The sequence below is a fragment of the Pseudophryne corroboree genome, chromosome 10, assembly GCF_028390025.1.
Source record: "Pseudophryne corroboree isolate aPseCor3 chromosome 10, aPseCor3.hap2, whole genome shotgun sequence".
NCBI classification, from domain to species: Eukaryota; Metazoa; Chordata; class Amphibia; order Anura; family Myobatrachidae; genus Pseudophryne; species Pseudophryne corroboree.
This window is the reverse complement of record NC_086453.1, coordinates 356,665,674-356,689,540: the sequence shown is the minus strand read 5'-3', so window position 1 is coordinate 356,689,540 and position 23,867 is coordinate 356,665,674.

The following is a 23,867-nucleotide window of genomic DNA, read 5'->3' as shown; positions in this document are numbered from 1 at the left end:
GCCTTCACAGCTATGTTGGTGTTAGACGTGCATCCAGTATCCGCAATTGGTGCAGTGGCATTTAGACAATTGATGGAGGTAGTGTGTCCCCGGTACCAAATTCCATCTAGATTCCACTTCACTAGTAAAGCGATACCCAGACTGTACAGGAACATTAAGAAAAGTGTACTCAGTGTCCTGAAAAATGTCACTGTACCCAGTGTCCACTTAACCATGGACATGTGGACAAGTGGAACAGGGCAAACTAAGGAATACATGACTGTGACAGCCCACTGGGTAGATGTATTGCCTCCCTCAGCAACAAAAGCAGCGGCTCCAGTAGCAACATCTCACAAACGCCAACTCATTCCTAGGCAGTCTATAATGTGTATCACTGGACTACATAAGAGACGTACTGCTGACAACTTCTTACGAAAGCTGAGGGACACCATCGCACAATGGCTTACCCCACTTTGACTCTCCTGGGGATCTGTGATATTGGACAACGCCACTAATATTGTGCGTGCATTACATCTGGGTAAATTCCAGCACGTCCCATGTTTTGCACATACAATTAATTTGGTGGTGCAGAATTATTTGAAAAATTACAGGGGTGTGTTGGAGATGCTGTCGGGCCCCTTTTGGCATTTAGCCACTACATGACGAAGACTCTAGCACCAGCAAACACTCCTGAACCTACCCTGCCATCACCTGAAGCAAGAGGTTGTAGCGAGGAGGAATTCAAAACTATACATGCTTTAGAGGATGGAAGAGCAGCAAAAGGCCATTCAAGCCTATGCATCCGCCTACGATATAGGCAAAGGAGGAGGAATGTACCTGACTCAAGCACAGTGGAGAATGATTTCCATCTTGTGCAAGGTTCTCCAACCCTTCGAACTTGCCACATGTGAAGTCAGTTCAGACACTGCCAGCTTGAGTCAGGTCATTTCCTTCATCAGGCTTTTGCAGAAGCAGCTGGAGAAATTGAAGGAGGAGCCAAGACGGAGGAATTCCACTAAGTATGTGGGACTTGTGGATGGAACCCTTCATTTGCTTTGCCAGGATTCAAGGGTGGTGAATCTGTTGAAATCAGAGCATTACATTTTGGCCACTATACTCAGTCCTAGGTTTAAAGCCTACGTTGTAACTATCTTCCAGCAAACACAAGTCTGCGAGGTTCAAAAACCTGCTGGTGAGACAATTGTAAACTCAAGCAGAACATAACCCGTCAACAGCTCCTACTTAATTTTCTCCCACAACTGAGGCTGTGAGGAAAAGGATAACATTTCCGAGCCCACCCGCTGATGGTGATGCAGGGCAGTAAGGAGCAAATTCTTACATCTGGTCTGGTCTGAAGTACCTGCCAATGATTACTGACATGTCTACTGTCACTGCATATTATTCTGTCACCATTGAAAGTATGGGGGAGGATTATATTGGGGACAGCATCCAAGTAGGCATGTCAGACAGTCTGTATGTATACTGGCAGGAAAAAGAGGCAATTTGGAGGCCCTTGCACAAACTGGCTTTATTTTACCTAAGTTACCCCCCCTCCAGTGTGTACACTGATAGAGTGTTTAGTGCAGCCGGTCACCTTGGCAGCGATCGGCGTAGGAGGTTACTTCCACAAGATGTGGAGAAGATGATGTTCATCAAAATGAATTATAAATTCCTCCAGGAAGACATTTACCAGCAATTGCCTCCAGAAAGTGCACAGGGACCTGTGATGGTGGATTCCAGTGGGGACAAATTAAGACTCTGTGAGGAGGAGGAGGATGTACACACTGAAAGGGGTGAGGAATCAGAGGATGAGGATGACATTTTGCCTCTGTAGAGCCAGTTTGTTCAAGGAGAGATGAATTGCTTCTTTTTTGGTGGGGGATTAATTGCTTTTTTTTGTGGGGGCCCAAACTAATCATTTCAGCCACAGTCATGGGGCAGATCCTTTTTCTGAAATGATTGGTTTGTTAACATGTGCATGTCCTGTTTTACAACATAAGGGTTGGTGGGAGGGCACAAGAACAATTCCATCTTGCGCCACTTTATTTCTTTGCATTATGTGATGTTTGGGGCCTAGTTTTTAAAACTGACATCCTGTCTGCCACTGCACTGCCACTCCTAGATGAGCCAGGTGTTTGTGCCTCCCACTAGTGTTGCTTAGCTTAGTCATCCAGTGACCTTGTTGCAACCTTTTGGCCTAAAAACAATATTGTGAGGTGTGAGGTGTTCAGAATAGACTGGAAATGAGTGGAAATGAATGTTATTGAGATTAATAATACTGGAGGATTAAAAATACCCTCAAATTCTGTGATTTTAGCTGTTTTTTGTGTTTTTTACAAAAAATCACCCAGATACAAAACCAAAACCCAAAAAAGGTGGTTTTGGCAAAACCAAACCAGATACAAAACACAAGTGAGGATCCAGATCCAAAACCAAAACACAAAACACGAAAAGTGCCCGCCGCACATCTCTAGTTGTACATGACAACTAGTGCCACGCTGCCGCTCCACCATGTTACTGCTGTGTAAGTGTGCACTGTGCAGCAACCAGCTCTGCTCCGTGAAGGCAGCTCTAACATTGGTTGTGACTGAGATATCCGGATTCACGGGTGATAGGCTGCAGCTACTGCTGATCAGAGAAGGGATGTCAGTGTTCTGCAATGCCTTAGTAAAATGTATGCACTGCCACTGACTGAAGATGTTACTAATTATATTTTGTTTATATATATATATATAGTTTCTCTTATTTTTTGCCAAATCTCTGCATATATGATGTTAAATATCTGAATGCATAAGGAATATCATTTATTCTCTTAATACAATATAGTCGCATATGTCATAGGTACCGCATACAGCTATACCTATCATATACTGTAACATACCTTATCATATAACATAACTTAACCCTTAATCCGTTTTGTTTTATAAAGTGACCTTTATACAGACATTGGTTCACTTATCAGATACATGTACCTTTAAGCAGAGTTTGGAAAACAGCAGAATCATTGTGTGTAACACAATTGGAATTAGCACCAAATAAGGCTAATTAGATTCTAGTTGATATTTTATCCTAATACGAGCTTAAAAGTGCCCTCCAAATGCATGAAGTCAGTGGGAGTGTTATAACAATGGGGCTTAACTGAATATTATAAAAAAAAACAGTGTAACGACATGTTTTTTGTCTGTTGAAGCATTTTGACCCGAGCTGAGAGAATGTGGTCTCTCAACCTGTACATGGCGTGGTCTTTTTAATAAATAATCAATTGCTTTTCTAAATCTGACTTCAATTCAGTCTTTTACTTAAAAGCAACAACAGCAACAAGATGGTTACATTAGGATTAGACAATTTGGGGGCTCAGTCTTATGAACCTACATATCTCAATCTCTTCATCAAATTCTTAAAGGGATGTGCCAGCCAGCCAGTGGATGAGGATAGAAGGAATATCACAAGATCATTAAAGCACTGGTGAGTATAAAATGTGTTCTGTTCTATATGCTAGTACATGTTGTTTCTGTACCTGCCGGCTGTCTATGTGATTTTATTTTTATAATATGAAAATTAGGAGTGAAGAGATTGACTAAACTAGGAAAAATAACTCAGGGACCTAACTTTGTCATGTTTGTTGTTGCATGTAAGTAAATGCTGCCAAATTTAAGTCAAAGCATGTAATAGTGACAAAGATATATAAACCTCTGGTGTTCACCTTATGTGCTAACTAGAGATGAGCGCCGGAAATTTTTCGGGTTTTGTGTTTTGGTTTTGGGTTCGGTTCCGCGGCCGTGTTTTGGGTTCGACCGCGTTTTGGCAAAACCTCACCGAATTTTTTTTGTCGGATTCGGGTGTGTTTTGGATTCGGGTGTTTTTTTAAAAAAACCCTAAAAAACAGCTTAAATCATAGAATTTGGGGGTAATTTTGATCCCAAAGTATTATTAACCTCAAAAAACATAATTTACACTCATTTTCAGCCTATTCTGAACACATCACACCTCACAATATTATTTTTAGTCCTAAAATTTGCACCGAGGTCGCTGTGTGAGTAAGATAAGCGACCCTAGTGGCCGACACAAACACCGGGCCCATCTAGGAGTGGCACTGCAGTGTCACGCAGGATGGCCCTTCCAAAAAACCCTCCCCAAACAGCACATGACGCAAAGAAAAAAAGAGGCGCAATGAGGTAGCTGACTGTGTGAGTAAGATTAGCGACCCTAGTGGCCGACACAAACACCGGGCACATCTAGGAGTGGCACTGCAGTGTCACGCAGGATGTCCCTTCCAAAAAACCCTCCCCAAACAGCACATGACGCAAAGAAAAAAAGAGGCGCAATGAGGTAGCTGTGTGAGTAAGATTAGCGACCCTAGTGGCCGACACAAACACCGGGCCCATCTAGGAGTGGCACTGCAGTGTCACGCAGGATGTCCCTTCCAAAAAACCCTCCCCAATCAGCACATGATGCAAAGAAAAAGAAAAGAAAAAAGAGGTGCAAGATGGAATTATCCTTGGGCCCTCCCACCCACCCTTATGTTGTATAAACAAAACAGGACATGCACACTTTAACCAACCCATCATTTCAGTGACAGGGTCTGCCACACGACTGTGACTGATATGACGGGTTGGTTTGGACCCCCCCCAAAAAAGAAGCAATTAATCTCTCCTTGCACAAACTGGCTCTACAGAGGCAAGATGTCCACCTCATCTTCACCCTCCGATATATCACCGTGTACATCCCCCTCCTCACAGATTATCAATTCGTCCCCACTGGAATCCACCATCTCAGCTCCCTGTGTACTTTGTGGAGGCAATTGCTGCTGGTCAATGTCTCCGCGGAGGAATTGATTATAATTCATTTTAATGAACATCATCTTCTCCACATTTTCTGGATGTAACCTCGTACGCCGATTGCTGACAAGGTGAGCGGCGGCACTAAACACTCTTTCGGAGTACACACTTGTGGGAGGGCAACTTAGGTAGAATAAAGCCAGTTTGTGCAAGGGCCTCCAAATTGCCTCTTTTTCCTGCCAGTATAAGTACGGACTGTGTGACGTGCCTACTTGGATGCGGTCACTCATATAATCCTCCACCATTCTATCAATGTTGAGAGAATCATATGCAGTGACAGTAGACGACATGTCCGTAATCATTGTCAGGTCCTTCAGTCCGGACCAGATGTCAGCATCAGCAGTCGCTCCAGACTGCCCTGCATCACCGCCAGCGGGTGGGCTCGGAATTCTGAGCCTTTTCCTCGCACCCCCAGTTGCGGGAGAATGTGAAGGAGGAGATGTTGACAGGTCGCGTTCCGCTTGACTTGACAATTTTGTCACCAGCAGGTCTTTCAACCCCAGCAGACCTGTGTCTGCCGGAAAGAGAGATCCAAGGTAGGCTTTAAATCTAGGATCGAGCACGGTGGCCAAAATGTAGTGCTCTGATTTCAACAGATTGACCACCCGTGAATCCTTGTTAAGCGAATTAAGGGCTGCATCCACAAGTCCCACATGCCTAGCGGAATCGCTCCGTGTTAGCTCCTTCTTCAATGCCTCCAGCTTCTTCTGCAAAAGCCTGATGAGGGGAATGACCTGACTCAGGCTGGCAGTGTCTGAACTGACTTCACGTGTGGCAAGTTCAAAGGGCATCAGAACCTTGCACAACGTTGAAATCATTCTCCACTGCACTTGAGACAGGTGCATTCCATCTCCTATATCGTGCTCAATTGTATAGGCTTGAATGGCCTTTTGCTGCTCCTCCAACCTCTGAAGCATATAGAGGGTTGAATTCCACCTCGTTACCACTTCTTGCTTCAGATGATGGCAGGGCAGGTTCAGTAGTTTTTGGTGGTGCTCCAGTCTTCTGTACGTGGTGCCTGTACGCCGAAAGTGTCCCGCAATTTTTCTGGCCACCGACAGCATCTCTTGCACGCCCCTGTCGTTTTTTAAAAAATTCTGCACCACCAAATTCAAGGTATGTGCAAAACATGGGACGTGCTGGAATTTGCCCATATTTAATGCACACACAATATTGCTGGCGTTGTCCGATGCCACAAATCCACAGGAGAGTCCAATTGGGGTAAGCCATTCCGCGATGATCTTCCTCAGTTGCCGTAAGAGGTTTTCAGCTGTGTGCGTATTCTGGAAAGCGGTGATACAAAGCGTAGCCTGCCTAGGAAAGAGTTGGCGTTTGCGAGATGCTGCTACTGGTGCCGCCGCTGCTGTTCTTGCGGCGGGAGTCCATACATCTACCCAGTGGGCTGTCACAGTCATATAGTCCTGACCCTGCCCTGCTCCACTTGTCCACATGTCCGTGGTTAAGTGGACATTGGGTACAACTGCATTTTTTAGGACACTGGTGAGTCTTTTTCTGACGTCCGTGTACATTCTCGGTATCGCCTGCCTAGAGAAGTGGAACCTAGATGGTATTTGGTAACGGGGGCACACTGCCTCAATAAATTGTCTAGTTCCCTGTGAACTAACGGCGGATACCGGACGCACGTCTAACACCAACATAGTTGTCAAGGACTCAGTTATCCGCTTTGCAGTAGGATGACTGCTGTGATATTTCATCTTCCTCGCAAAGGACTGTTGAACAGTCAATTGCTTACTGGAAGTAGTACAAGTGGGCTTACGACTTCCCCTCTGGGATGACCATCGACTCCCAGCGGCAACAACAGCAGCGCCAGCAGCAGTAGGCGTTACACGCAAGGATGCATCGGAGGAATCACAGGCAGGAGAGGACTCGTCAGACTTGCCAGTGACATGGCCTGCAGGACTATTGGCATTCCTGGGGAAGGAGGAAATTGACACTGAGGGAGTTGGTGGGGTGGTTTGCGTGAGCTTGGTTACAAGAGGAAGGGATTTACTGGTCAGTGGACTGCTTCCGCTGTCACCCAAAGTTTTTGAACTTGTCACTGACTTATTATGAATGCGCTGCAGGTGACGTATAAGGGAGGATGTTCCGAGGTGGTTAACGTCCTTACCCCTACTTATTACAGCTTGACAAAGGGAACACACGGCTTGACACCTGTTGTCCGCATTTCTGGTGAAATACCTCCACACCGAAGAGCTGATTTTTTTGGTATTTTCACCTGGCATGTCAACGGCCATATTCCTCCCACGGACAACAGGTGTCTCCCCGGGTGCCTGACTTAAACAAACCACCTCACCATCAGAATCCTCCTGGTCAATTTCCTCCCCAGCGCCAGCAACACCCATATCCTCCTCATCCTGGTGTACTTCAACACTGACATCTTCAATCTGACTATCAGGAACTGGACTGCGGGTGCTCCTTCCAGCACTTGCAGGGGGCATGCAAATAGTGGAAGGCGCATGCTCTTCACGTCCAGTGTTGGGAAGGTCAGGCATCGCAAACGACACAATTGGACTCTCCTTGTGGATTTGGGATTTCAAAGAACGCACAGTTCTTTGCGGTGCTTTTGCCAGCTTGAGTCTTTTCAGTTTTCTAGCGAGAGGCTGAGTGCTTCCATCCTCATGTGAAGCTGAACCACTAGCCATGAACATAGGCCAGGGCCTCAGCCGTTCCTTGCCACTCCGTGTGGTAAATGGCATATTGGCAAGTTTACGCTTCTCCTCCGACAATTTTATTTTAGGTTTTGGAGTCCTTTTTTTTCTGATATTTGGTGTTTTGGATTTGACATGCTCTGTACTATGACATTGGGCATCGGCCTTGGCAGACGACGTTGCTGGCATTTCATCGTCTCGGCCATGACTAGTGGCAGCAGCTTCAGCACGAGGTGGAAGTGGATCTTGATCTTTCCCTAATTTTGGAACCTCAACTTTTTTGTTCTCCATATTTTATAGGCAGAACTAAAAGGCACCTCAGGTAAACAATGGAGATGGATGGATTGGATACTAGTATACAATTATGGACGGACTGCCACGGTTAGGTGGTATAAAAAAACCACGGTTAGGTGGTATATATTATAATAATAATACAATTATGGATGGACGGACTGCCTGCCGACTGCCGACACAGAGGTAGCCACAGCCGTGAACTACCGCACTGTACACTGGTTGATAAAGAGATAGTAGTATACTCGTAACAACTAGTATGACACTATGACGACGGTATAAAGAATGAAAAAAAAACCACGGTTAGGTGGTATATATTATAATAATAATACAATTATGGATGGACGGACTGCCTGCCGACTGCCGACACAGAGGTAGCCACAGCCGTGAACTACCGCACTGTACACTGGTTGATAAAGAGATAGTAGTATACTCGTAACAACTAGTATGACACTATGACGACGGTATAAAGAATGAAAAAAAAACCACGGTTAGGTGGTATATATTATAATAATAATACAATTATGGATGGACGGACTGCCTGCCGACTGCCGACACAGAGGTAGCCACAGCCGTGAACTACCGCACTGTACACTGGTTGATAAAGAGATAGTAGTATACTCGTAACAACTAGTATGACACTATGACGACGGTATAAAGAATGAAAAAAAAACCACGGTTAGGTGGTATATATTATAATAATAATACAATTATGGATGGACGGACTGCCTGCCGACTGCCGACACAGAGGTAGCCACAGCCGTGAACTACCGCACTGTACACTGGTTGATAAAGAGATAGTAGTATACTCGTAACAATTAGGATGACACTATGACGGTATAAAGAATGAAAAAAAAACCACGGTTAGGTGGTAGGTATATAATAATAAATAATACAATTCTGGTCGGACGGACTGCCTGCCGTGTGCCGACACAGAGGTAGCCACAGCCGTGAACTACCGCACTGTACACTGGTTGATAAAGAGATAGTAGTATACTCGTAACAATTAGGATGACACTATGACGGTATAAAGAATGAAAAAAAAACCACGGTTAGGTGGTAGGTATATAATAATAAATAATACAATTCTGGTCGGACGGACTGCCTGCCGTGTGCCGACACAGAGGTAGCCACAGCCGTGAACTACCGCACTGTACACTGGTTGATAAAGAGATAGTAGTATACTCGTAACAATTAGGATGACACTATGACGGTATAAAGAATGAAAAAAAAAACACGGTTAGGTGGTAGGTATATAATAATAAATAATACAATTCTGGTCGGACGGACTGCCTGCCGTGTGCCGACACAGAGGTAGCCACAGCCGTGAACTACCGCACTGTACACTGGTTGATAAAGAGATAGTAGTATACTCGTAACAATTAGGATGACACTATGACGGTATAAAGAATGAAAAAAAAACCACGGTTAGGTGGTAGGTATATAATAATAAATAATACAATTCTGGTCGGACGGACTGCCTGCCGTGTGCCGACACAGAGGTAGCCACAGCCGTGAACTACCGCACTGTACTGTGTCTGCTGCTAATATAGACTGGTTGATATTTAAAGAGATATTAGTAGTATACAACAATACTATACTGGTGGTCAGGCACTGGTCACCACTCCTGCAGCAAAAGTGTGCACTGTTAATTAATATAATTGTACTCCTGGCTCCTGCTAACAACCTGCAGTGCTCCCCAGTCTCCCCCACAATTAATTATAAGCTTTTAATTTATACATTGATGACTGTGCAGCACACTGGGCTGAGCTGAGTGCACACAGACTGAGTCACACTGTGTGACTGACTGTGCTGTGTATCGTTTTTTTTTTCAGGCAGAGAACGGATATAGCAGAGAGAAGTGAACGGATATATTATATTAAATAAAAGTTAACTAGCAACTGCACTGGTCACTGACTGTGGTAAACTAACTCTGTCTGCGACTCTGCACAATCTCTCTCTATCTAATCTATCTATCTCTATTCTAATGGAGAGGACGCCAGACACGTCCTCTCCCTATCAATCTCAATGCACGAGTGAAAATGGCGGCGACGCGCGGCTCCTTATATAGAATCCGAGTCTCGCGATAGAATCCGAGCCTCGCGAGAATCCGACAGCGTCATGATGACGTTCGGACGCGCTCGGGTTAACCGAGCAAGGCGGGAAGATCCGAGTCGCTCGGACCCGTGGAAAAAAAAGTGAAGTTCGTGCGGGTTCGGATTCAAAGAAACCGAACCCGCTCATCTCTGCTAACGTGTGAGTGAATGACTTGAGTTGGCCCTTTAAGAAGCTTGTTTGTGTTTCAATCTGAACTCATAGTATCTCGTATCATTCCGTTACGCTATGAGTAACGATAAGGAGTTGTAGTGCCATAAATAAAGTGAAAACACATAAGTCACATCCCTAGTGAATAGCTACATTTGTGTGTGTGTGTGTGTGTGTGTGTGTGTGTGTGTGTGTGTGTGTGTGTGTGTGTGTATAAATTAGGTGATCACCCGAGGTTATATTTGATTATAATTTGATTATCGTTATAAAGTAAATTTGCTGCTAATAAGAATTGCTGACTATTGATTTAACCATAACCTGAGTCTGTTTGCTAACATTGTTTTATTGTGCACTAAAGAACTGAGCAACTTTTAAATTTAACTTGGCGTGTTGCTAAGAGGGGTGGAGTCTACTGCAGTTCTCAGTTGACAGAAGTGTTGCGTGTGTGAGGTAAAGGCTATTTACCAGAGCTGACATCTCCGCGTATGAGAAAGCAGGGAGGATTAATCCAAAGTGTGCATATCATATTATGGAAGAATATTCCATATTGCACCGATTTTGTATAGTACTGTGACCAATGGGTACAGTCTACAGAAAATGTGAGGAAAAAAAACATGTACATGGTAGGAATTGTGTGTGGCTTGATCAACCAATACTAAGCGTATATTGAAATCGGCAAAACTGTTGAAATCTGCAGGATATTGAAGTTTGCAAACTGTTGAAATTTGCAAACTGTTTTTGATTTAACTTATGGGCGCCCAACGTGTTAAGTACATGCATATTCAGAGTTAATGCAGAGTAATGAAGCTCAGAATTTAAACTAAGCACAGACTCATGGCCGAGAGTTACAGTATTTATATGAAGATGAAATGCTGTACATTGGGCTGGGAAAAGGAGAGGTTAAAATTATTAAATATGAAAAAGACTATAAAACTATGGTACCAAATGACCCGCCCTGCGCCTGCGAAATTGTATGTCATTGTGGAGTTTTGTTTTATGGTGTCTTGTACTGTATGTCCAACAAGAAAATTCAGTGTTTGTAATTTCAAAAGCACAATATCTGTTCTGTTCTGTGTCTGACACAGAAACATTTCTGTGTCTGCGACTGTCTGGCATGTTTACAAGTCTTGTGAATAATGTTTATATATGTTTTAAACTGAGCAAAAAAAATAGAGTTAAAGAGTTGAGAATGTCTGTATTCAAATGGCTTTTGGCAGATCTGAAAGATGTGTGATTAGAGATGTGTGTTTATCTGATGTTACTATTTAATTATGAAGTGAAGTTTTCCGTATAGTATTGCTTTAATACCTAGATATTCTTTAATCCAATATGTTATGAGAAGGTCTGCCAGCAAATTGTTAATGGCTTGATTCTTGTGCTTTATTGCGATAAAAAGAAGAAAAAAGTTTTTTCCCTGTAAAATAAGTAAAACTTCTTCGGTCTCCAATGCTGTTGTAGCACGGAGAGCTGTAAAAAAGCCCAGATTCGTGCCCCCCTTCCTGCATAGCAGAAGGCTATGACGCAGTGAGTTTTAATTTTTTTATCTAATGAGATAAATCATAATGATAATTATGTTTTGTGTTATGATATCTGACAAATGCTGTTGGAAGACAATGATTTGTAATTTTCAAATGTTTGTCATACAAACGATATACTGTATTTTTAAGATGAGAACTAATTTAGTAAACTGATAACTCAGAATCTTCCCCTCCCAGAGCCTAACAGAAATTTATATTTCACTGGAAATTATCCAAAGAGACAACGCCTGACTGCTGCGCAGATCTCTGCCCCCTGTTCTCATAGACAACCCTAGACAGCAAAGGGGGGAGTTTTCAAAGCTGCTGCAGCTAGAATCATAGGAAAAGATAAAAGTATTATTCCTAAAACATACTTTTACTCAATTCTTCAAATTTACTTTGAAGAGACTGGAATTGTAAGTTACAGTATATTGTACACTGTATCACAGATGAGTTATTTCTACAGATTCCAGAAAGAAGTATAGAGTAGGGACAGGCTCAGTTGGATAAATAGCATACATATATATATATATATATATATATATACTGTGTATATATATAGATATATATATATATATATATATATCACTTACCCTGTGATTCTATGAATGGAGGTAAATTATATGCTTGCTTAAATCCATAACAAAGTATAGGCATTGATATACAAGAATAGATGGGTACTATACATAGTTGTCCTCCAGATAGCAAAGGTTCTTAGTGGACTGAACGATATGCAGTGATGAACCAGGTTCCGTAGAATGAAAGTATGTGTGGGGATATGATTGTATAGAAAAGCTATACAGATAATGTGAGCGGTTTTGATAAGTTTGTCTGAATAGTGAGTTTTCAGGGAATGCTTGTATGTGGTAAGGCTTTCAATAGAATGGATGCAGACCGAGGAAAGTTTGTAGTCGTGCATGGGAGCAAGTAATGAGTGTGGATGAGAGATGTAGATCTTGTGAAGAGCGAAGGATTTCTAGACAGTTTTTTTTTGTACTTGGAAAAAAAACACAAAAAAAAACCCTAGAATCTTCTGAAAAATAACCTGCAATCTTTTGTACTTACAGAAAGTATAGTCAGTATGTGGATGACCTGCTGTAGTGCTACTAATCATTTGAAGCATCAGTGTCAGATACTAAACAGTGTTGTGTTTTCTTGCAGAACAGAACACAAGGTGTCGCAAGACAAAATTCAACGGTGTGCTGACAAAGTTAAATACCTAGGTCAATATTTGGCACCAGGCCAAAGACAGTTAAACCCTCAGAGGGTGGAGCTTTGGTACACATTTATTAAGATATATATATATATATATATATATATATGTATGACCAGATGATAAATCTCTGAATACAGTAAATTTTTGTAAGTGCTATATGCATGCATTCAAGTTCATAACAGAAGAAATGATAGAATGTAATACAATATATTACACTTTATCATGAAGTAAAAATTATGTTTAAAACTGTGGTTAAGCAGTAGATTTGTATGATGTGTACATGTCACCTCTGACAGTACACAACTTTGATACAGCTGCATACTTGCCTTCCTCATCCTCAAAAGTGGGGAGTATAAGGAATATAATGTGGATAAGTAAGACAATTATAATTATTACATTGCATTTTTACATTGCATTTAAAAACTGACAGTAACAGGAGAATACTTTCTCTAGCTTCCATAGGGCATACTGGGATGGTGAATTACAGTGGGTTAACTGAAATTAGTATGTGAATTAGTGAATTAGTAATAGTAAAGTGTTGCTGACAAATTTTGTTATGGGAAATGTCATGAGTTATGCACATCTAAGGGTAACTAGCATGAAATAGATTGCACAAGCTTACTACAGTAGTATGAAGTTTAATGGAGAAATATACATTGTGTTCCAGCATTTGACCAAAATAACAGAACTTAAAGCAATATAATTTATTTACAAGGGTTACAAATTATTTGATAATGATAAGATAATGATAATGATAAGAAAGCTATAGCATGTTTACTGAGGATGTTTTTGGGTTGATTAAAAACAACATTGTTTTAAATACAACATAGTTTAATGCTAAAATGGAACTATAGTATGTGTAAAAGGTTAAAGGAGTAAAGCAAAGTGCAACAGAGTTTGCTGCGCTATTTGAGAAATGAATAAGAAGGCCAGATGTGTGGTCTACTGTTTCAAATGCAGTAAAGTTTCCTTACTGATAGAAAGAGTTTATAGGAGTTTGAAAAATATTTTTCAATGAATATGTGGAATGAGATTAAAAAGTCATAATTTGACAGGGAAGGTTTAAAGAATGGCAGAATCTGAACCATGGCATGGTCCAATCGTTGGTTTAATAGTGGTAGAATTACACCTAAACCTCTGCTTAGTCTCTCTTCTGTATAATTTTTTATTTTTTTTGTTCTTTTTTTTTGAATCAAGCAAAGATATATTATCCAGAGACTGATTCAAAACTACAAAATTATTTGACTGTTCAATGTGTCACACAAAAATTATTTAAACAGTTACCAGAATATCGAAAGCTGCAAAAACCTTGGACATTTAACCAACACAACATTCAATCCGGCACAGGACAAATCACTGAGAGAGTGGAGACTGTGTTATGGTGAGAAGCTGCTTATTTTTCGGTTCCATTACAGATCACATAGGATGGTCCTTGGCAAGTACCGCTGACTACTGATACAGCCGTTGAAAAGGCTGCAGAAGAAGGACACCTAGATCCATGAGCTTGCATTGGAATGAAAAGGTCAGAGACCGGAGCTTAAAGAAACCTAACACTCGAAATTGTATGGAGATACAGAGACTTTTACTACTATTACTACCACAGAGTTATATTCGAATGAACCCTACAATTGAGATGGAGATGATTATGATCATTGATAATAGACTATGTGCTTATAAGCTAATATCCTACAGAACTTTTAACATTTTTGACAGTATACGGGAGCGATATTATTTATAACAGCATTAGGACTTGTTTTCTTTTTCTTTGAAGAGAGAGCGAGCAGACGTGTGGTGTAGGTATGAGTACTCATCCATTAATGTGGATGGGAATTATTTCAATAAGACCCTTCCTTCCTCTTTTCTAAGCAGGAAATACAGAGAGATATATGACCGGTGAAAAATGTGGTTGTGAGTATTGTACTCCACTTGAAGAGAGATGTATAGATTGATGTATGGATAATTTAGGATATTATTCTGAGGAATATCCAGTCCAGCAATACTATTAATTGTTGGAAAGATTTTGGGTACTGCTGCTATATAAATATTATTGTGAATTGTTATTATAGTTATTATAATTGTTGGGTATGTATACAAGCACACCAGCATTGTATAGTAACAGGCCAAAGTTCTCTATGTAAGTTACATTTGATGTGATTACCAAAACTTTATAGAGTTGTGATAACAGTGAAACAGATACATGTGTATAGAAAGTTACAGCATCTCAAGATAGTGATAATATTAACTACACATATATGGGTGTATTTCATTTAGGGGAAATATAATAGGTCAATAATACAGGAAAGATTACCTGATGCAGATAGGAAAGATTGATTTAAATAAATGTGAAAGGATTGTTACCATATACAAACCTAATTTTTCTAGATGTGCTAGATATAATGAGTTAGGTATATAAAAAGTAATGGTTACATAGGATGTTCATTAAAGTTTATGATTTCGTACTGTACTTTACCAGGAGTAGATTCAGATGCTGAAGGAGATATCATACATAACTGGGAATGTTAGGTGTCACTATGTCCTTAGGATATGATATACAATTGGTTACCTATTAATTCTGAAGATATTTGTTATTTAAGAAGATTAATTTAGCAATTTTATACAAATACACATAATAACTTGAGAAAAGTTTTCTTACAGGACGAACTATTCCTAAAAGAGTGATTGACTCAGTAATCAGGAAACATCCGTCACCAGTGCATCAATAAAACCTCGAATTGGTGGAGGTGCCGCTAATAAGTTCTCCTATGGCTAATGGAGTTTTATGATTAATCAACTGAGAGTTGACGTTTTATTTCATGTAAAGTTATTAATAACATGACTGAAATTTATGATAAGACATTCCAGGACATTGGACATGAACTATTACGATACCACATTGTTCTAGACTCTTTAATACCAAAAATTGGAGGATACTGTTTAATTTCCGAAACAGCACTTTGAGTTCACTGCTGTGCTTATTTGACCAATGACATTACAGATCTGGATATGATTAATACCAATTATATGAAGGAGGCCCAATATATAAAAGAAGAACTTTAACAAAGACATTATGATATGGACTGGAAAGGATAAATGTTTAAATCCTAGTATTCAATTTTCAGGATTAGGAAAATGTTTTTTAAGTATATTGTATTTGATCTATTTCTTGATGAAATTTATTCTTGTGATCATAATTTCATTTTGCTCATATATGTTTTTATAGATGTAGCCAATACTGTAATAGAAATGGCCTATGCAGTATGCAGATGGTTACCACAACAGAAAGAGAGAGAATATACCAGAGATGATGCTGAATGAACTTTATATTCCTTGTGCAGTCTATAAAGTGATTTAGCACATGTAGAATGTGTATCATCAAAAGTGGGAAATTGTTAAATATCTGAATGCATAAGGAATATAATTTTTTCTCTTAATACAATATAGTCGCATATGTCATAGGTACCACATACAGCTATAACTATCATATACGGTAACATACCTTATCATATAGCATAACTTTACTCTTAATCCATTTTGTTCTATAAAGTGACCTTTATACAGACATTGGTTAACTTATCAGATACATGTACCTTTAAGCAGAGTTTGGAAAACAGCAAACTCATTGTGTGTAACACAATTGGAATTAGCACCAAATAAGGCTAATTAGCTTCTAGTTGATATTTTATCCTAATATGAGCTTAAAAGTGCACTCCAAATGCATGAAGTTAGTAGGAGTGTTATAAGAATGGGGCTTAACTGAATATTATAAAAAACAGTGTATCAACATGTTTTTGTCTGTTGAAGAATTTTGACCTTGGCTGAGAGAATGTGGTCTCTCAACCTGTACACGGGCGTGGTCTTTTTAATAAATAATCAATTGATTTTCTAAATCTGACTTCAATTCAGTCTGTTACTTAAAAGCAACAACAACAACAACAGAAACAAGATGGTTAAATTAGGATTAGACAATTAAGTAACCTTGAAAAGGAGCTGTTTACCCCCGAAATGTTGGAGAGCTTTTTATTTGAATACATGTTGTGACTTCAAAAGCCTCTGAGTGCCACTGCTTGCTTTGCTGTATATACATGTTTCACAGTCTCCACCCATGCTGGCTGGTACCATTCCCTCTCCACTATAGCCCCCGCCCCCCCCACCTCCAAGTGCAGCTATGATCACTCACCATCTGCAGCTCTTTTCCTCTCCCCCAACAATGTAGTCATGCACAGCCATCGCAAGTCTTCCTGACCCAATCCCCATTACAGTTCCATCACAGTTCCATCCAGAACCCCTTGCTTCCTTACAAAAACTCTCCTAATACTACAATTATATAGTATATATATATATAAAAATACATACAGTATATATATATAAACAAGTGTAGAAGTAAGTGTACAGGTATCAATAATAGTCTAGTCAAAATCTATAGACAATATATATAAATAATTAATATATATAAAAAATTGTTTCACACTCACATATGTTACAAGAGTGGCTGCAAGGAACAAGTGTATATTTGAGGTTCGTAGCCACATACAATAGAGATTTCATAAGTGAAAGTTCCCAAGGGATTCTGTATGATATACCAATGGACAGGATACTAGTTGTCATTAAACCGACAGCGGCACCCTGACCATCAGAATCCCGACAGCTCCCCAGAAAGTACCCCAACCCTCCCCTGCCCCCTACCCTAGCTCTCCCTTGTGGGTGCCTAACCCTAACCCTCCCAGTGGTGCCTAACCCTAACTTGCCCAGTGGTCATAACCCTAACACTCCCCTGCCCCTACCCTAACCCTCCCTTGAGGGTGCCTAACCCTAACCCTCCCCAGTAGTGCCTAACCCTAAAATCCCCTGTGGTGCCTAACCCTCCCTTCCCAGCTGCCTAAACCTAACCCTCCCCACTTGGTTCTTAACCCTAAACTCTTCTTCTTTTGGATCACATACCGAATTGGGGGAAAACAAAACACACACAAAAAAAAAAAAAAAGAACAAAAAAAAAAAAACCACTGCTTTCTCTCCCTCTCTCATCATCATATGCAGCTCAAATTTATAGTAATCTGTCATTGATGACCAAATGTATATGTATTGCTCCAGCTTCATTCTTTCACTCTGCCCACCATGTTCTCCAGTTCCTATCACACCATCACAGGCTTGTATTCTCCAATCCCTTGGCATTTTAAAAAGAAAACACAGGCGCATTCGTGGGAAGCGAGCAGGCTGGAAATGTATTTCCCCCGGTAACCATCTAAGTCCTTTGCCCACCTGCTCACCCCCATATTCAAAAACAATCAAATAGAAGTGATACCCAAAAGACGGCCCTGTGTTTGGAAGGACAGAACTGTCAACTCTCACTTTGTGACCCTCATACCCAGAGCTCCTGCACTTAACATAAAGAAAACTGAAGGCCCTCTGGTATGCCCAATCAGGTCAGTCCTTTGTAATGCCAGATCTATAAGAAACAAGACTGCAACAAATGCTGACCTTATTGAATCTGCAGATCTAGCCTGTATTACAGAGACCTGGCTAGATGAAAATGCAGCACCTATATTGGAGGCTGCAGTACCAACAAACTACTTTGTCATCCACAACCCAAGACTGGACAGCAGGGGTGGCGGGGTGGCTATCTGCTTCAAAAAAGAACTTAAACTTAGGGTCCACCCTATTGACTTCTCGCTCATTTGAGTGCATTGCTGCCCGGAGTTCGACAGGATTAGGTTTCAGAGTACTTCTCATTTACCAGCCACCTGGAGATGGAAAGATATTTGTACAAGAAATTGCAGACACTGTTGCTGGCCTGGTTCTGGAACATCAAAGATGGCTCTTCCTCGGGGAATTCAATGCATGGGTGGATAATGAGCTCTCACGCCTTGGCCAAGACCTCCTGTGCACAATGAATGGTCTGGGCTTCACACAGGTCATTCCCTCTACCACACATAAAAGTGGTCACACTCTCGACCTTGTCTTTCAGATTGGATTAGAAGTCACTGACATAAAAATAAACCCAGTCATCTGGTCAGACCACTACTCCCTCTGGTTCTCAGTTGCAACCCCTCAAATAAGATCTCTGCCCGTGGAGTTGACCAGGTATCGTCCAAGGAGGGGTATGACTCCCCAGGCTCTTGCAGCAAATCTGGATCTCTCTGCTATATTGGGTGCCTGTGAAGATCCCTGTTCCCTAGTCCGTTATTATAATAGGGATGTTATGGCTGCAATTGATATTATCGTCCCTGTGCGTTTAAGACCTCGTAAACCACAACGTCAAGCTCCATGGTTCGACAACAGTGTTAGTGAGCTCAAGAAAAGGGGGCGTAGACTGGAAAGACGATGGATGAAGACTAACCTAGTGGATGACAAAATAAAACTAATAAAGCATAACGAAGAATATCAATCGACAATCACTCGTAAGAAAGCACAGTTCCTGTCAAATGAGATCACAGCAGCAAACAATAGGCCAGCTCAACTTTTCCGCACAGTGGAGATGCTTTGCAAGCCAGCATGCCTGCAGACTGATGAGACCCTCTCCCAGGCAAGATGCAACGAGTTTGCAAACTTCTTTGCAGATAAAATATCCACCATCTGGGCTGGAATCTCCACAGTGCCATCAAAGGAGTGCCAAACTACAAAGCCTGCCAATATCACCTACCTGCCTTCATGGACCAGCTTTGATCCAGTGGATGTAAAGGACACTGCTGAAATTGCTCGGATTTTGCGTCCCACCACCTGTGATCTGGACCCAGCCTCAACCAAGCTTCTAATAGGTTGCATGGATATAATTGGTCCTGTCTTTACAAAAATTGTTCAATGCTCTTTGCAGACAGGCATTTTTCCTGAACCCCGAAAGGAAGCAATTGTTAGACCGCTTCTTAAAAAACCTAATTTAGATCCCGACTGCATGACCAACTACAGACCGGTATCAAACCTTCCTTTCCTAGGAAAGGTCATTGAGAAATTTGTTGCAAATCAACTGGAAACCTGCCTGACAACCCATGATATTTATGATCCATTTCAATCAGGATTCAGGAGAAGACATAGCACTGAAACAGCCCTGGTGTGTGTGTTAAATGATCTTCTGATGGCAAAAGACAGAGGTGACTGTTCAATATTAATCCTTCTAGATCTCTCGGCAGCATTTGATACCGTGGACCATGGGCTTCTGATTGAGCGACTGATACATTTCTGTGGTCTGGATGGCACAGTCCTAAGCTGGTTCAAATCATTTCTCACAGGCAGGTCACAGAGAGTATTGTCTGGATTATACTCATCACCACCAGTGCCATTGCCATGTGGTGTCCCACAAGGTTCTATACTATCCCCCATGCTTTTTGCAGTATACATGCTCCCATTGGGCGAAATAATCAGGCGCCATGGCCTGGTCTACCACTGCTATGCAGATGATACACAACTGTACTTGTCCTTTGCTCTGGGCACTGATAACCCAATAGCAACCCTAAATGGCTGTCTAGCTGAACTACAGGAGTGGATGAGCGCCAGTTGGCTGCGACTGAACCCGGATAAAACAGAGGTCCTTATGATACGACCGCAACATCAAAGGACAAGACTGCAGCATAGCCAACCAACTGGATTTACACTCGGGGATTCAGAATTACAGACCAGTGATCGTGTGCGGAATCTTGGCGTTGTCCTGGATGGTGGCTTGACACTTAAACATCAGATATCAGCCACAATCAGTTCCTCATTCTTTCACCTGAGGAACATAGCCAGAATCAAGCACTTAATTCCCTCAGATGACATGCCAAAAGTCATACATGCATTTGCATCATCTCGTTTAGACTACTGTAATGCCCTCTACCTTGGTCTACCAGCAAAAGAATTGCAGCGCTTACAGCTGGTGCAAAACACAGCTGCCAGGCTATTAACCAACCAGCCCCGTTCTAGCCACATAACACCCATCCTCTACTCCCTTCACTGGCTGCCTGTGCGATGGCGAATCATCTTCAAGATTGGCTTACTGAGTTTCAAAGCATTACTTGACCAGGGCCCAAGGTACCTGAAACAGCTTCTGACCCCATACTGCCCCACTCGATTACTGCGATCTGTAGATGAAGGACTTTTAGCAGTACCTAGAATCTACCGTAATTCATCTCGGGTTCGAGCTTTTAGTCATGCGGCTCCGACTCTATGGAACTCACTTCCCCGCACAGTGCGAGAGGCCCCAACTTTAGAATCCTTCAAAAGTAGACTCAAGACTTTTCTGTTTACTCAAGCATTTCCATAATGTCCCTTTTAGTATCTTCATGCTTCTGTATTTTATGAAAATGTACTTTATTATTTTCTGTACTATATTATGCTATGTATCTGTTAAGCTCCTTGAGTCCTATTGGAGAAAGAGCGCTATATAAATAAAATTATTATTATTATTCTTGTAAATGCCTAACCCTAAAGCCCCCTCCCCGGTACATAACAATCTCCTTCCTGTCTCTAAACCCTAACACCCTTCTAATGCCTAAAACTAACATTCCATCCCCCATGGCAGGACGCGAGCAAATCCCGCTAAAAGAACGTTCAGTATTCCATGCATCTGTAGCGAGCGCAGCGAGCCACTGCGCCCGCAGCGAGGTAAATGCAGTGAATCCAAATGGGGCTTCATTGTGCTCTCCCCTTTGCCGGCATACTGGTGGCTGGGATCCCGGGGTCGGTATGCTGATTGCCGGTATCCCAACCGCCAGTCACCCCAACCCAACCTGTTTTAACACTGCATATCTAATAAAATACTGTGCTAGTTGGAGTTAGGAGCTACGGCGAGTTCCACAAATACATATATAAATCCAATCATTTTTAAGGTTTTTAAAAATACAGTTTTATTTAACAATATCTACGATATAAAATGCAGGTAGCAAACTTACAAGAGAAAATATATGTAAACTTATCTTAAAATATGTTGAAACTGCTATTTGTACATGTTTAATTCAGAATGAAGGTAGGTGATAGTCACTCCCTACGGCACACACCACACCACCTATGCTGACCATACCTCCACAACATTTGTCACAACCCCCATATTACTAGTAACACCCTTGCAGTACTGATCACACCCACTATGGAGACATAAAATAGGCCCTACATAATTTCAGCTCCACGCCCATGTGGACCTTAAACTGGCACTGAGGGTGTGTGTGTTTCACTGGGGGTCTGTCACATTTCACTGGTTGGGAGGGTGTGTGTGTGTGTGTGTGTGTGTGTGTGTGTGTGTGTGTGTGTTTCACTGGGGTCTGTGTCATGTTTCACTGGGGGAGATGAAGTGTGTGTTTCACTAAGGATCTATGTCATGCTTCACATGTGGATGTGTTTGTCATGTTTTACTGTGTGGTGGGGAGGGTGTGTGTCAAGTTTCACGGAGTGAAGAGGGGAGGGTGTGTGTATGTTTCACTTGGAGTCTGCGTGTATCATTTCACTGTGGGGGGAGGGTGTGTGTTTGTCATGGTTTACTAGGAGTCTGTGTGTGTCATGTTTCACTTAATTTGGCGGGGAGAGGGGGATGGTGTGTGTTTGAGTCATGTTCCACTGGGTGTGTATGTGTTTTTATGAATATAGTTCCATATATATATGTGTTTTTATGAATATAGTTCCATACATGTCAATAGTACATATAAAGCATGAATGGAAATTCAGGAAGGAAAGGGGGACACGGATATATTTTATTTATCTCACTATGGGATAAATGTATGAAACTACGATATGGTGGAGGCTGTGGTATCTGCGCACATCATGCATGCTCATACCACTCCCCCCACATGTATTAATGCAGTGGTGCGTGCCCAGTGACAAGGCAGATTTAAACCCATGTCCATATTGGCGCCACTAGATATGGAGCCACGCTAGTCATGGCTCAGTCTGTGACTAGGCGCATCCACTCGGGCGTGCCTATCGCCGAGAGCATCTCCATCCACCTAGGTGTGCATGCCCATGATGGAGACTCGCCCCACTCACTTGAATGGAGAGCATCTCAGACCGCGCGCCCAGACAGAGACGCTCAGAATGGGAGCGTTTCTGTGCACACCAGGCATGACTAGATGGACAGATCACCATAGCCTTTCTCCACTTGTTCTTCCTTCACGTCTCATGCATGGGTTGGGATTGAAAAGCCAGCGGTTGGGATGCCATCTGTCAGAATACTAGCTGCTGCATCCTGATGATCAAATTCCTATTCGGGATTCCAGTGTTGCAATCCAAGTAATGTCAGGATTACGGCATCAGTATTCTGACAGCCGGGATCCCAACCACCAGGATCCCCTAATACACAGCCTCTGAGTGTAGGTGATTGAGGTGGTATTTGTTGTTTCCTCTGCATTAGATTACTTAAGTACTGATTGTTGCAGGGTATTGGGGATTCACTGTTGGATTTGAAACTCTGTCTGAAAATCTTTCTACTCGTGAAGTTTCATTTGTTTCTAGCAATTTTTTGCCTTTTCCTCTAAATGGATATTTCTGTAACAAATTGTAGCCCATTCACACCTGCATGAGCATTAAAAGCTCGTGGGGGGTACAAATAATAGAAAATAATAATAATAATAATAATTTTATTTATATAGCGCTCTCTCTCCCATAGGACTCAAGGCGCTTAACAGATACATAGCATAATATAGTACAGAAAATAATGAAGTACATTTTCATAAAATACAGAAGCATGAAGATACTAAAAGGGACAATTATGGGAATGCTTGAGTAAACAGAAAAGTCTTGAGTCTACTTTTGAAGGATTCTATAGTTGGGGCCTCTCGCACTGTGCGGGGAAGTGAGTTCCATAGAGTCGGAGCCGCATGACTAAAAGCTCGACCCCCAGATGAATTACGGTAGATTCTAGGTACTGCTAAAAGTCCTTCATCTACAGATCGCAGTAATCGAGTGGGGCAGTATGGGGTCAGAAGCTGTTTGAGGTACCTTGGGCCTTGGTCATGTAATGCTTTGAAACTCAGTAAGCCAATCTTGAAGATGATTCGCCATCGTACAGGCAGCCAGTGAAGGGAGTAGAGGATGGGTGTTATGTGGCTAGAACGGGGCTGGTTGGTTAATAGCCTGGCAGCTGTGTTTTGCACCAGCTGTAAGCGCTGCAATTGTTTTGCTGGGAGACCAAGGTAGA